The sequence below is a fragment of the Microcaecilia unicolor genome, chromosome 8 (genome assembly GCF_901765095.1).
Source record: "Microcaecilia unicolor chromosome 8, aMicUni1.1, whole genome shotgun sequence".
NCBI classification, from domain to species: domain Eukaryota; kingdom Metazoa; phylum Chordata; class Amphibia; order Gymnophiona; family Siphonopidae; genus Microcaecilia; species Microcaecilia unicolor.
The window spans coordinates 197,635,799-197,650,276 of NC_044038.1; positions in this window are offsets into that span (position 1 = coordinate 197,635,799).

The window sequence follows — 14,478 nt, forward strand, 5'->3', positions numbered from 1 at the left end:
CTCTCCTGCTCCTGCCTGTACCAGGATCAGGACGCGGATGACTGCATTAATGCGATATCGAGCTAATGCAATTATCCAGGTCCTGGGTGGTACACAGAAGCAGGGGAGGACAGACCCGGAAGCAGGCAGACAGGAAGAAGCTTGCCGGCACTCCCCCCTTGGAGGAGCCTGCCAGGTCATCGGGGGGTGCTGCAAAAGCAGCGAAGAAAAGTCTGGAACCCGGGAACGGTGTATGTTCCCGGGTGAGGGGAAGTGCTTAGTTGCTGGCGTTGGCGGACCCATATTGGGCCGAAATCAGGAAGCAGCAGTGAGTCTGGTGAGCTTTGGGACCGAGAGACGCTGCAGAAGGCAGCGTGGAAGTTTTTTTTTTACTCCTGCGAGGAGCGAGTCCACGGGAGTGAAGAAACGGGGTGATATCTGGAATGTGGTGTGAGAAGTGCTGAAAGAGAAAGACAGTCCAACACTCTTTAATTTTAGGGAAAATAAAAGTTCAATTAGAGGTAGGTCTAATAGATAAGGGAATTTTTTATTTTTTTTTTATTTTAATAGTTTACTTGGGCCACAGTCTTTATTAAAAATCTTCCCCAGTGTAGAAACTGTTCCAGCCAGTCAGGAAGATAGGGTTTTGCCTATATTTGGGTTTATTAAGAATAGGTTTAGGAGGAAGAGTTACGGAGAGAAGATCTGCGGTTCATCGGAATCATCAAGGGCCCCACCGCAAGAAAGCCTGCATTACATTTGGAGGAAAAGAAGCACTTCTGAAGCTAAGTGACTGTGTTGAGACACAAAAGATATTTTAAATTAGGAAAAGACAAAGGGGATAGTGAAGAAGGGACAGAAACTTTATACTTACCTGAAAGTTCCGATGAGAAAGGGGGGTGGAAGAGACCTGTAAGAGAAAATTTGACACAAAGTATCCATTCCTTGTGATATACATGTGTATATTCCTTGTGTAACTACATGTTAACCTAATTAGAATTTGGAATAATACTTATCTGATAGATCCTCTAGTGGAGGGAGAAGTATCTGAAAAAGAAAAAAGAACATTGAATTATTTTTTTTGTTTGAGTTGATTGTTACAAAGCTTGGGTTCTTGTTATATGAAAAGTGAATTGTTTTCTTGCATACATTAATTGGTAATTCAGTAAAATCATTATAATAAAACAGTCATCATTTTTTAAAGAAAATCTTGAAGTGTTGTATTCCTCAACAAGAACAAATTGGGAAGAAAGTCCAAAATTAGCTTATTTTTTCCTCTTCCGCTCTTTGAGAGCGGAAGACGTGGTTAGTTTTTTCCTGCATCACTCCCGGAGTTCTGAAGTGCAACTCAGAGACTGGCCTGACTACCAACATCTGTCCTGAGACACTTTAATTTCATCTGGAATTTCGGGGGTGCATTAAAGAAAAAGCCACCCCCCCCCCCCAAAAATATGATTTAAAAACATTACTTGCCAGCCTCAGATGTTATACTTAGGTCCATTAGAGCAGCATACAGGTCCCTGTAGGTGGACCCAGGCCCACCCATAAGGGATATGGTAGTGGTGTACAGTTGGGGGATGGGAATTTTTTTGGGGGGGGACTCAGCAGACAAGATAAGGGAGCAATGGTGAGATGTGTACCTGGGAACATTTTATGAAGTCCACTGCAGTGCCCCCTAGGGTGCCCTATTGTTTTCCTGGGATGTCTGGGGGGATCAGGCTACTAAAAATGCTGGCTCCTCTTACATCCCAATGGCTTGATTTTGTGTGTTTTGCACTTAGATGTTTTTTTGTTTTTGAAAATGGACCAAAAAACCCCAAAACATCCAAATCACAAAACCTTGTTCAAAACAGTATTTTGGGAAAAAAAAGATAGATGTTTTTTTTTTTTTTTTGAAAATGACTTTCTTTCCTATTCAGATTTTGGACAAAGTCAGACATTGTATCAAAAATGCCCCTCTATGTATAATGTAAGTGACTATGAAGGGCATTTTCGAATGAAACGTCCAAGTTGGGATTTGGACGTCTTTGTAAAACATTCAAATCCGGGGGTGGGGGAAAACCGTATTTTCGAAAAAAGATGGACGTCCATCTTTCGTTTCGAAAATACCAAGAAAGTCCTTGGATTTGGATGTCCTTGGACATGGACATCTTTGACTTTCAGCGATTTTCAAAACCAAAAACGTCCATGTCTAAAATGTCCAAATGCAAGGCATTTGGATGTGGGAGGAGCCAACATTTGTAGTGCACTGGTCCCCCTGACATGCCAGGACACCAACCGGGCACCCTAGGGGGCACTGCAGTGGACTTCATAAAGTGCTCACAGGTACATAGCTCCCTTACCGTGTGTGCTGAGCCCCCCAAACTCCACGGCCCCCAACTGTACACCATTACCATAGCACTTACGGGTGAAGGGGGCCACCTAGATGTGGTTTTGTGGTGAGTTTTGGAGGGCTCGCTGTTTCCTCCACAAACATAACAGGTAGGGGGGTTATGGGCTTGGGTCCACCTGTCTGAAGTGCACTGCACCCACTAAAACTGCTCCAGGGACCTGCATGCGCTGTCATGGACCCAAGTATGACATCTGAGGCTGGCATAGAAGCTGGCATGAAATATTTTTAATCATGTTTTTTGAAGGTGGGAGGGGGTTCGTGACCACTGGGGGAGTAACGGGAGGTCATCCCCGATTCCCTCCTGTGGTCATCTGGTCATTTCGGGCACCTTTTTTTCCTTATTCATTAGGAAAACACATCCAGGTGAAAACGTCCAAGTGTTAGGCATGGACGTCTCTGCTTGTTTCGATTATGGCTCAAGGACGTCCAAGTCTTAGGCACGCCCAAGTCTCGCCTTCACCACATCTCCGACATGCCCCCTTGAAATTTGGATGTCCTCGCAATGGACTGCAGTTAGAGACGTCCAAAATCGGGTTTCGATTATACCGATTTGGACGTCTCTGGGAGATGGACATCCATGTTCTGATTTATGTCAGAAGATGGACGTCCATCTCTTTCGAAAATGAGCCTGTATAAGTATGAGTTATTGTTGAAGGATCAAGACCTCTTAGAAGTCTATTAAAGAACAGCCAGTAGGGTGGATAGGACTCTAGATAAACAGGAACCACTTAATCAGGACTGTCCTACAAACTATAAATGAAAAGCAGAAATAGGGGTTGGTTGGTGAGTGGGAGGGTAAGCAGAAAGTAGGTAGAATAAATAACTGGATCAAAAACAATTGGTAGCAACAACAAGGTGGGCTACATCTAAAAAAGACCTCAAATTCTAAGCAGTACCATTATTAAAGACAAAAAAAATATTTTCTTTCTCATCTGAAAAGCAGGTAGCCAGCACCACTCTGGCAGCTAAAGTGGTCCAAATTAACTTAAATTGTCTAACATCTAAGAATAACTGTAGCTGCCATAAACAAATTAGTCACATCTAATGCAGATTATTTTTTCAGACTGCATCAACAGTATTTTAGTAACTGAAGAGAATGACATATCGTGAAACCTCTACATGAGTGTTTGTGTTGGGTGGGGGGGGGGGGGGGGGGGGGGAGATCTCAGTGTTGGAATAGCAGGTGATGGCTGCAGTGCACTCTTGATATTGGAACAGTGGAAGAGATGTATATATTTCTTAATACTGGAATTTAACAGGAAGCACCATTTATACTCTGGGGGAAAAAGTCTCTCATGGGGTAATTTTACAACTATGTACATGTGTTAATCATATGCTCATACTTTTCCCTGTGTGACTACTGACACATTTTCCAAACAAAGGTATACTTTGAAAATTACCCCATAGAATTTATGTGCTTAGGCTTGTGAATGCCAAACAGCAGGAATAAATTTGTTGGGTTAATTTACATGCATATTTTTTCAGGTAACATTGTACATAGAAATCCTTTCCCCATTCTCATCTCCAGCTGAACTTGTGTCTCTGAGCTGCACATGTATAAGTTTACCTGCATATCACCAATGAGATAAAATCCAATTTCCATGCATAAAACTGTGCTTTACTGGTTGACATTAATGCCATAGCTTCCATTAAGTGGATTCAGCATCTTGTGTATGTTCTTTAGGAAAGAATATGAATCATTGCCCATATGTATAAAAGAGCCAGTACTAGCCTTTCTTATGTTGTCTCATTACATTCCTTCATTATAATCAGTATCTGCTTATAATTTAGAACAGGCCTGCAGGTGTCAGAATCATTTGGGCTTAGATGTTCAACAAGTTACAGGGCTGACCACCTTGTTTGGATTATCAGGAAGGACCTGGTAAACCCTATCCATCTGTAGAAATGAACTGATTGAAGCAGGTTGAATTCTAATGGATAGAGAAAGCTGAGCCCTAACTATTGGTTTAATAATACCACATTATTAAACCACATTTTATAAATTTGCCCTGGCCTGATCGCATGACTTGGAATCAGCTGATGGAGGGAGTGAAATCCAGCCAATAGAATGTGCCTTCTGGTATCAGCTGATCATGGGCCCAACTATCCTATCACAGACACATCAGTGCTAGTATTCTGAACACTTATGCACACATAATGGGGTATGTAAATACAGGTACCCAGTTGTAGAACTGCTCTTCTTTTTGATGAGTTATTTTGTTTTGTTTTTTTAAACATTGTAAATGGATATTAACTGTGTTTATGTAGAATTCACTTTGACCAGTGGAACTGATAATCTAAAATATAAATACTACTACTAATAATTAATTCAAGTTAGGAGAATCATAATAAAGCAAACATTTATTTTCAGCCAAAAAGTTAGGTTCCTAAATTAGGCACATAACTATCAGGCTTATTTTTGAAAGTGATCACCGGCCATTTTCCGACATAAATCAGGAGATGGCCGGCGATCTCTCAAAAGCGGCAAAATCGGTATAATCGAAAGGTGCTTTTTTGACACCTTTGCCACTTTCCCGTCGCCGAGCTGGCGAAAGTTCAAGGAGGCGTGTCGGCAGCATAGTGAAGGCAGGATATGGGCAGGCATGGGTGTGGCTACCAGATGGCCGGCTTTCACGGATAATGAAAAGAAAAGCGGCGTTAATCAGTATTTCGCCGTGTTTACTTGGTCCTTTTATTTTCACGACCAAGCCTCAAAAAGGTGCCCCAACTCAACAGATGACCACCAGAGGGAATGGGGGATGACCTCCCCGTACTCCCCCAGTGGTCACCAACCCCCTCCCACACTAAAAAAAATAAAAATAAAAACCTTTTTTGCCAGCCTGTATGCCAGCCTCAAATGTCATACCCAGCTCCCTGACAGCAGTATGCAGGTCCCTGGAACAGTTATTGGTGGTTGCAGTGGACTTCAGGCAGGTGGACCCAGGCCCATCCCCCCTACCTGTTACACTTGTGGTGGTAAGTGTTGAGCCCTCCAACCCCCCCCCCAAAACCCACTGTACCCACATGTAGGTGCCCCCCTTCACCCATAATGGCTATGGTAATGGTGTAGAGTTGTGGGGAGTGGGTTTGGGAGGGGGGATTTGGGGGCTCAGCACCCAAGGTAAGGGAGCTATGCACCTGGGAAGTATTTGTATATTTAAAAAAAAATTTTTAAACTGCCCCCTAGGGTGCCCGGTTGGTGTCCTGGCATGTCAGGGGGACCAGTGCACTACAAATGCTGGCTCCTCCCACGACCAAATGCCTTGAATTTCACCGGGTTTGAAATCGCTGGCATTTTTTTCCATTATCGCAGAAAAACAAAACCAGCCATCTCAAACCCAGCGAACTCTGGCATTTGGCCGGGCCAAATCGTATTATCGAAAGAAAAGATGGCCGGCCATCTTTTTCGATAATACGGTTTGGCCAGCTGTTTGCGGCACCGCCAAAATAGATCGCCGGCAATCTATTTCACCGGCACCGTTCGATTATGCCCCTCTACGGCACCTAAGCTGGAATGGGGAGTATCCATTGAAAGTCAAGTTATACGATGGTTCCTATATTATCTTTTCCCTTGCTTTCTATTATTTTCCTTTTTGGCTTTAATAGTCTCCTTGACTGAGAATTTGGTTCTCATTCAACCTTATTAATTTGTGAAATACATGGTGGTCATTATTTTAGAAGTCTTATTCATGATTTACACCTGGCACTTACACCTGTAAACCACATCCACATGTAGATGGAAATTTTAGAAAAGACACAACTTGCATGTGGATACCTATAATACCTAAAAATTGCAAGCGGACATACTGGGAATGCTTTGGGCATGTGCTAGGTTGGTCAAAAATCTACCTATGTATTCCCCATTTCAGAAAGGGTCTTGCATGTGTATGACCTTCTATTTCAACATTGGAATTAACAGCTGCTCCCTGACATGTATAAGGTATGTAAAAAATGGAAACCACATAGAGCAGATCGAATAAACAAACTTTATTGGTAAGATAGACACCTCAGGCTGTGTTTCACATAAAATGGCTGCATCAGGGGCTCTACAACAATAAATAATATAACAATTATAATCATATACATGGAAATATAAATAAAACCATAAAAAATAATACTTGCAAGATAATAAAATATATATACATCAAGACACCATGACAAATATAGATCAAAACATATGGTAAGTATTTTAAAATAATACAAAACAGAAATATAATTAGTACTGTTAATAACTAATTCAAAATATGAAGAATATATATATAATATATATTGAAGCAGAAAATGTCCTGTAAGAACAGCAAATCCTGAATATAGTTTTAACATACAGAATGGAAACTGTGTAAGTTGGACACATTCCTATATGAGTGTGTACATACACAACAAAAGGGAAATTATGTATCTTAGTTGCCACCAAATGTAACTGCAAAACAGAAAACACAAGAACACTAAATATGTGTATGTAAAAATAAATAAACAAAAGTAGACAAGTAGAAGGAAAAATAAAGAGAAATGGCACTTACTGAATGGGCAAAAAACTAAGACACAGTTGCAGGCAAAAAACCAGCATACAGTCAACATCAAGAACAAAACCTGGAAGGCAAAATAAAAGAAGAAAAAATAAAAAGGAAAAAAAAAAAAAAAACACAGAGCACCGTGCATCAAGTATTGAAACAGTCAGCTTCTCAACCCCCCCCCCCCCAAAAAAAAAAAAATAATTAAATTAAAGTAGAATCCTTGTAGCAAGGAACTTACCGCCTTCCAGTAAATGATAGCGTGTAGCCACACCATTCAATATTGCTGGAAAAATACGAGCAATGATGCTACTGTTATTTAAAGCAGTGCGGGCGTCAAAGGTCAAAAGGTAGACGCCAAAGGTAAAAGTGAATAATGTATTATTTACCCACTGTAGACATTTCTTATCAAAAGTCCATAATAGTTGAAGATTATTCTGCAATAACTACTGAAGAGATTAAAATAAAAGATAAAAAATAGTATATCACTGGATCACTGTAAAACAAGATAGTAATAATGATGACTTAAAGCTAAAAAACAAAATGCAAATGGACCCACATTACTACTATAAAGGGACCATGGAAACTGGTGCTAGTAGATTTAGTGAAAGTTATATTGGTATCCAATGTGTTAAGCCATTTTATGAATTCATTCAGTGATTGCTCTGTCCAAAGAAAAAATACGTCATCCAAAAAAACGTTTCCACAAGAGGACAGCTGTGAATTTTTCTGAGGGATAAATCAGCATAGATTCAATGCGGACAATGTATAATGTTGCTACCGATGGGGCTACTGTGGCCCCCATCGCCACTCCCTGGGTCTGTAAATAAAAGTGATCTTGAAACCAAAAATAATTATTAAAAATAACCAATCAGCACCAATGAGTGCCACTTCACAGGCATTAAATAGAATTTATGCATAGAATTTGCTAAGAGTATTCTGTAAAGTTCTGCATATAAATTTTAAGACGCAAAAACAGAAAGGGGGTGTGGTCATGGGTATGGAATGGGCAGGTCATGGTCATTTCTAAAATCTATAATCGCTGATATAGAATTCACCCGCTGCACGCCTAACTTAGTCGCTGGCATTTACACCAACTTTTACTTGGTGTAAATACCTGCAACTAAATTTAGTCACATGGACAGGCACTAGGTGTATTCTATAAACCGTGCTTAACTTTAGGTGTAGTTTATAGAATACACCAAGGTGTATTTCTGATTTTTACGGCACCATATATAGAACCGAGTCCTATATGCAGGTACTTTCTTAGTCCCTAGAAGACTCACAATCTAAGTTTTTGTACCTGGGGCAATGAAGGGTTAAGTGACTTGCCAAAGGTCACAAGGCGCTGCAGTGCGAATTGAACCCAGGTCGACAGGATCAAAGCCCACTAAACATTAGGCTACTTCTCCACTCCAGTTTTCATTAGCTGAGGTCCATGTGTGCAGAGGCTATTTTGTTTGGAGGTAAAATATGGTCTTTCATTATTTAAATTATTACATATATTTTAGTTTGGATGCTGATTGGGTGATTCTGAAGAATTTCCAAGCTCTGTTGGGTATGTTGAAGATGCAGGGTTTTAATCAAACTTGCAGCATGCAGAAGCTGGATTCTATTAACTGGATTCTATGAGAAAGGAACATGCAATGATTGTTTTCAAGTACAGGTCAGCTTATAGTGTTATTAGGGTAATGATATTATAATGAAATGACGTTTATAAGAAAATAATTTGAGAAATATATTGATCTTGATTGTAATTTTTCAGAGCATATAGTCCTCACATTCAGTGATATCAATGTGCTTTTTTATTCTGGATTGTGCATCAGGCTGGTATAATGTCCACAGTATAGACCAGTGTCTGGACTCCTTTACCCTATTTTAGTAAGAATCTATATCCTTTAACTAAATACAAAACTGGAAACATCTCAATGCTACGTTCTCTTGTTACTTGTGCACTGTATGGGTAAGCATAAAAGCTAGTAATCATGATTTATTTTTTTTACAAGTTCTTACAAAGGTCCTGTCTCAGAAGTTATTTAACTACATCTGCACTAACTTGGGAACCTAAATGTGCCAGACTTGAGAAGTCTTTGTTAAAATGGCTCTCCCAGTTGTCAACACCACAACAAGGAAGGAATCCCTACAGTGAAATACTCTGTCCAACGAAATAGGGAAGGGATGTACTGTAGGTCAACCAAAAAACACGTAGGACACCAGAGGTAGGTACATCAAAGTCTTTATTCTCAGAAAACAGATACAATGGGTCCATTGTATCTGTTTTCTGAGAATAAAGGCTTTGATTTACCTACCTCTGGTGTCCTACGTGTTTTCTGTCTCCCAGTTGTTAGCCTATGTTTACATTTCCTGAAACTGGAGGGTAATAATCTTCTGTGGGTTTTGCAGAGGGCTTCCGACTGCAAGCTCTGACAATCCCCAGTGTATCTCATTGGTTCACATTCACACAACCAAACTTTAGTTTTCGGTTTCGGCTTTGGCCGAAACCAGGTGATAAGTTTTGACCGTAGTTTCGGTTTTGGCTGAAAATGATCATTAGACAGTTTTGGTAGCAGGTTCAGTTTTTGTTGGCCTCTAGTCAAACAGAAGTAGGATGGTCTGTCGACTCAAGCTCAATTGCCTCTTAATATGAGAAGTATTGTATACAGGATCACGGAGGGGACTAAGGGTGGAGGGAAGGGATAGCTGTATAGAGGTGGAATGGGTATAGGCAAGAAGAGAGAAGGCAGGAGTAGTATGGACAGAATTTAAGTGATTTGGGTATATGGTAGGGTCAGAGCATGTACCAACAATGGTAAATATCACCAGAAGCACATTAGAGCACTCCAGCATAATCTCTGAGTTTCAAAAGACAAACGCGGCTGGACTTGAGCACTGTTTCCAGTTGGTGCAGTAATCACTGTGAAAGTTTGGCATCATCACTATATATGGTTTCTGTGCTTAAATCCAAGGCACGCCCCACTTCGCCCTCTCTCTGCCACATCCACGCCTCCTTTTGGATATTAAAAAATGGGTTTGATGGGCAACTTATGGGAGGAGATCCGCCGGCAAGCGGAGAACTCAAACACCCCACGGTAAAAACAAAAGAATGCAAAGAGTGGGAGAGCGACCAAGGATTGCAAAGAGTGGGAGAGCGACCAAGGATTGCACGGCAGACTCCTGATGTAGGCCTGACGGCCGAAACACGACATTGTGTCGAGTCTTCAAAACTTTTAATAAAATTCTTTATTAACGAACATCCTCCAGTTTCTGGCATCCTTGGTCGCTCTCCCACTCTTTGCATTCTTTTGATGGGCAACTTGCAAGCCTGACTAACGGCTTTATAGAATCCTGCTTAGTGTGTATCTGCCTTTTCAGAACCTAAATTGTAAAATGGCATGAATCTGATATTCAGAAAAACATATATGATGATAACAGGTAAAATTCCAGCCGCACAAATATCAGGTTTACGATCTGAGTGAGTAAATTTGCCAGATTTCAACAACATAATTAGGCTGGCAAGTACAGATGAAAATTTGTTCAGTGATAATTAAGTATTTATATGTGGCTATCTTATCTGCTCTGCAGATTTTTGAAAATAGACCTCTGAATGATTTTTCATCTCATGAAGAATCCAGTTACCTACATCAAATTGCCGATAACCATGGCAAGCCCTGCCCTTATCCTCCAGAGCACATCTTTAGTGCAGGTCCTAGCTACAGGATCACTTCCTGCCAAGGAGATAGTCTCTTAGGAGCAGTGTGTCTTGAAATGGGTTAGATTTGTGCATATTCATATAGCAATAAATGATATCCCCATGTGATTCTGATGCATTTAAGTAATTTTAAGTGATTTTAAAGTGGAGGAAAAACCTCAAATATTAAAGGAGCACTCCGTCGTTGATAAAACCAACATAAGGGAGGTCCCTTAAATCATCACGGGCAAAAACCTCCTTCTTTTCTTACAAAAGTATGGCTATTCTGCTCTAATACTCTTGAACGAATAATAACTGTGTAAATTTTATTAAGCGGTTCAAAATGCACTTATCTTTTAGCTTTACAGTCACTTAGATACCCTCCACGGCCCGACTTCGGCCCAAGTTTCGAATTCTGCCTCAGGGTCTGTGGTGTCTGACTGATAAGATAATATGCACCATTATCTGTCCGATAACGGTGCATATTATAACGGTGCATATTATCTTATCAGTCAGACAGAATTCGAAACTTGGGCCGAAGTCGGGCCATGGAGGGTGTCTAAGTGACTGTAAAGCTAAAAGATAGGTGCATTTTGAACCGTTTAGTAAAAGTTACACGGTTATTATTCGTTCAAGAGTATTAGAGCAGAATAGCCATATTTTTGTAAGAAAAGAAGGAGATTTTTGCCCGTGATTTAAGGGACCTCCCGTATGTTGGTTTTATCAACGACAGAGTGCTCCCTTAATATTTGAGGTTTTTCCTCCACTTTAAAATCACTTTAAATTACTTAAATGCATCAGAATTACATGGGGATATCATTTATTTGCTATATGAATATTTGATTATTGGATATCCTAGATAGCTCTTTTTGTTATTTAGGTTAGATTTGTGCATACCATGAGAGTAATGAACCTCATTCCAAAACTAGGGTATGTGGAGTATAATCTCAATTGTTCAGATTTACTGCTAATTCTACACTCCTTTTTAGAGAACTTGGTGCCCCTACAGCACAAAGGCTGCAATGAATTTAGGACTGCTTGGTTACCTTATTGCTCTGCAGGTTTTTGAAAATTAACACAATTAATATGCAAATAACTTTGAAAAGCAAAGTGTGCAAGAAGGTTTGTTTAATGATTAGAAATTCTTCTCATAGTAGTTATTTGTTTGTTCTCTTTTTAAGAAAAAAGCAAAAGTATTAAAGATGTCCACTTTTTGGTATGAAGTGAATCGTTTTAAGGAAAGGAATGCTCAGTAGTCTCATATACAGAGAATTACAAGGATTGAATGGAATGTGGAAGGGGAGAAGCTGAGAGGCAGATCAAATACAGCTGACCTCTGGCAATGTCTATAATTAACATGAAAAATGTGGATGTTAACAAATATGAAAGAAGATGTAAAGTGTCATGTTACATGATGGTGTCAATCCATTTGAAGATTTTATAATGCTGCCTCCCTTGCACAGATTTCTTTTATTTTCATGACAAGTTACTAGTTTGGGGGTGATCTTGGAGTCCAGATGTGATCTATTATACAGGCTACTTTCTAACGTCTGCAGCTGCTTAGTAAGTTGAACCTCATGTTAAGTGTCTGATTTTTCATGTACAGGCTGTAATTTTAATGATACTTGATTACTGTAATACCATGCACATTATCTAGGACTCTCTCAAAAGCAGTATTGAGCATTGCAACTGGTCCAAAACACTTCCGCCAGACTTATTGCTGGTATCCTGAAGAATCTCCATATTTCTCCAATACTGAGGGAGCTTCAGTGGCTACCTGTTCTCCCCCCCCCCCCCCCCCCCAAATAAACTCCAAACTGCTTCATCTGACATACAAGACCATGCAGAATGAGATCCAGTTTCATCTATTGTAGGTTTTACAAATTTATTGGCCCACCAGAGCCCTTTGAGCTGAAGGAACTCTACACTTATCAATTTTGGTATCACATAAAATATATTTAGTTGAGAGGGTGGGGATGAAAGGGGCAAGGGTCATGTATTTGATATACTGCATTTCTGTGGTACAACCAAAGCGGTTTACATATTATATACAGGTACTTTCTCTGTCACTAGTGACCTTACAATCTATTTTTTTAGACTAGTATGGGTGCCTTTTCTCTAGTAGGTCCACAAGAATAAAATAAGTTCCTAGCTGAGTTCAGACTGATCCCTACAACTGAGGCATATAAGAAATGACCACTATTAAGAGAGAAATTTTCACCCTGCCCTGTTGTGTGTAAAAGTTCCTAATGTACCCACAGATATGTGTGCCCACTGTTTTGACTAAACCAATGGATGTGGTTTTGTGCACCTTGTGCAGTGCTCACCTTATCCAAGTGGATGTGAATGCCTCCTGAAAGGCAGGGAGAGAAGGATGGCCAGGTATTCCAGTCTGCTATTCTAATGTGCCTATGTTTGAAATCCCTCATATGCAGGGTGTTTTCTCCCCCAACCTAAAGACACATCCAAGAGTGCCTCTTTATAACCCACCTAAAAGTAGAACTGCTGTAGAAGGTGGTGTGTAGTTTTATATAAGCAGAACAGAGCCATTTTCAGACAGTTAAATTTACCCAGGTAAGTGGCCTGTGACAGGACAATTTTCAATATTTGTGGGTAAATTGACCTAAGAAGTTTTCTCCTGAAATGTGCTTAAAAGTGCACCTATAGGGGTGGTGGGGGAGGGGAAATAAGGGTGCTCCTGGTGTGCAATTCTGGAGAACGCACCTTTAAAAAGATATATACAGGATGGAGTCAATCCAGACTGTGGCTTCAAAATTGGTTGTGATATTTGTCATAAAGCGTATGGGGACAGACTTATTGACTTCAATATGTATACTCTGGAAAAAAGGTGGAAAAGAGGAGATATGACAGAGACATTTAAATATCTCCATGACATTAATGTACTGGAGGTGAGTCTATTTCAATTGAAAGAAGACTCCAGAATGAGAGGGAATAGGATGAAGTTACTTTTAACAGAAAGGGTGGTGAATGCATGGAACAGCCTCCCAATGGAGGTGGCGGACACATAGACTATATCTGAATTCAAGAAAGCTTAGGGCAAGAATGTGGGACCTTTCAGGTAGAGGAGGATATCGTGGATGGTGTGGATGGGCAGACTGGATGGGCCATTTGGCCTTTATTTGCCATCATGTTTCTGTGTTTCTATAAGATTTCCAAATGGACAACCTGCAGGTGCAAAGTACATGGACACTTTTTACATTTATTTTGTGCCAGTAGTGTCTCCTTTCTCCTAGCTCAATCAGAACTAGTGCTCTCATGAACCTTCATTAACAACTTTCAAGGGGCTTTTTCCTGTTTAATATACTTTCTCTTTCACTGTTCTATTGCAGTAATAGCCCTGTGGTGAGGCTCCTTCCCTGTATCATGGGCTCTAAATCAAGGCAATGGGTGTCACTGGGGCTATGGGTACTGGTTCCATAGCATTCCCCCACCAATCCAGGATAAAGATCCGATCTGGGAATTAAAGCAGGGACCTTCCATATGGATATGCACAGTGCTGGTTACCAGGGTGTGCAAGCCAAAAATGTTTGTTCTGTTTAGTTTCCTGTGTCCTTTATGTGATTTTTCATTTTGCTTTTGTCTTTTTTAGAAAAAATTTCTTTGTTTCAGGGCAATATCTTCAATAGTGCAGCTGCTGATAAATAGTGCTCATTATTGAGTAATAATGTGCACTATAGAGCAATAGGGCTCATTATTAAGTTTTGTTCCTGTCATTTTCAGTCATTGATATTTCTCATGCTGTTTCAAATGAATATACATTCCTACTGGCTACCAAATGCTGCTCCCTCCCTTCCCCCTCCTCCCTCCTCTTCCCTGCTCTCCAGTTCCCATTCTGCTCTTTCCTATCATTAACTGTAGTTCTTTTCATTTTTTTTTCTTCCCTATGA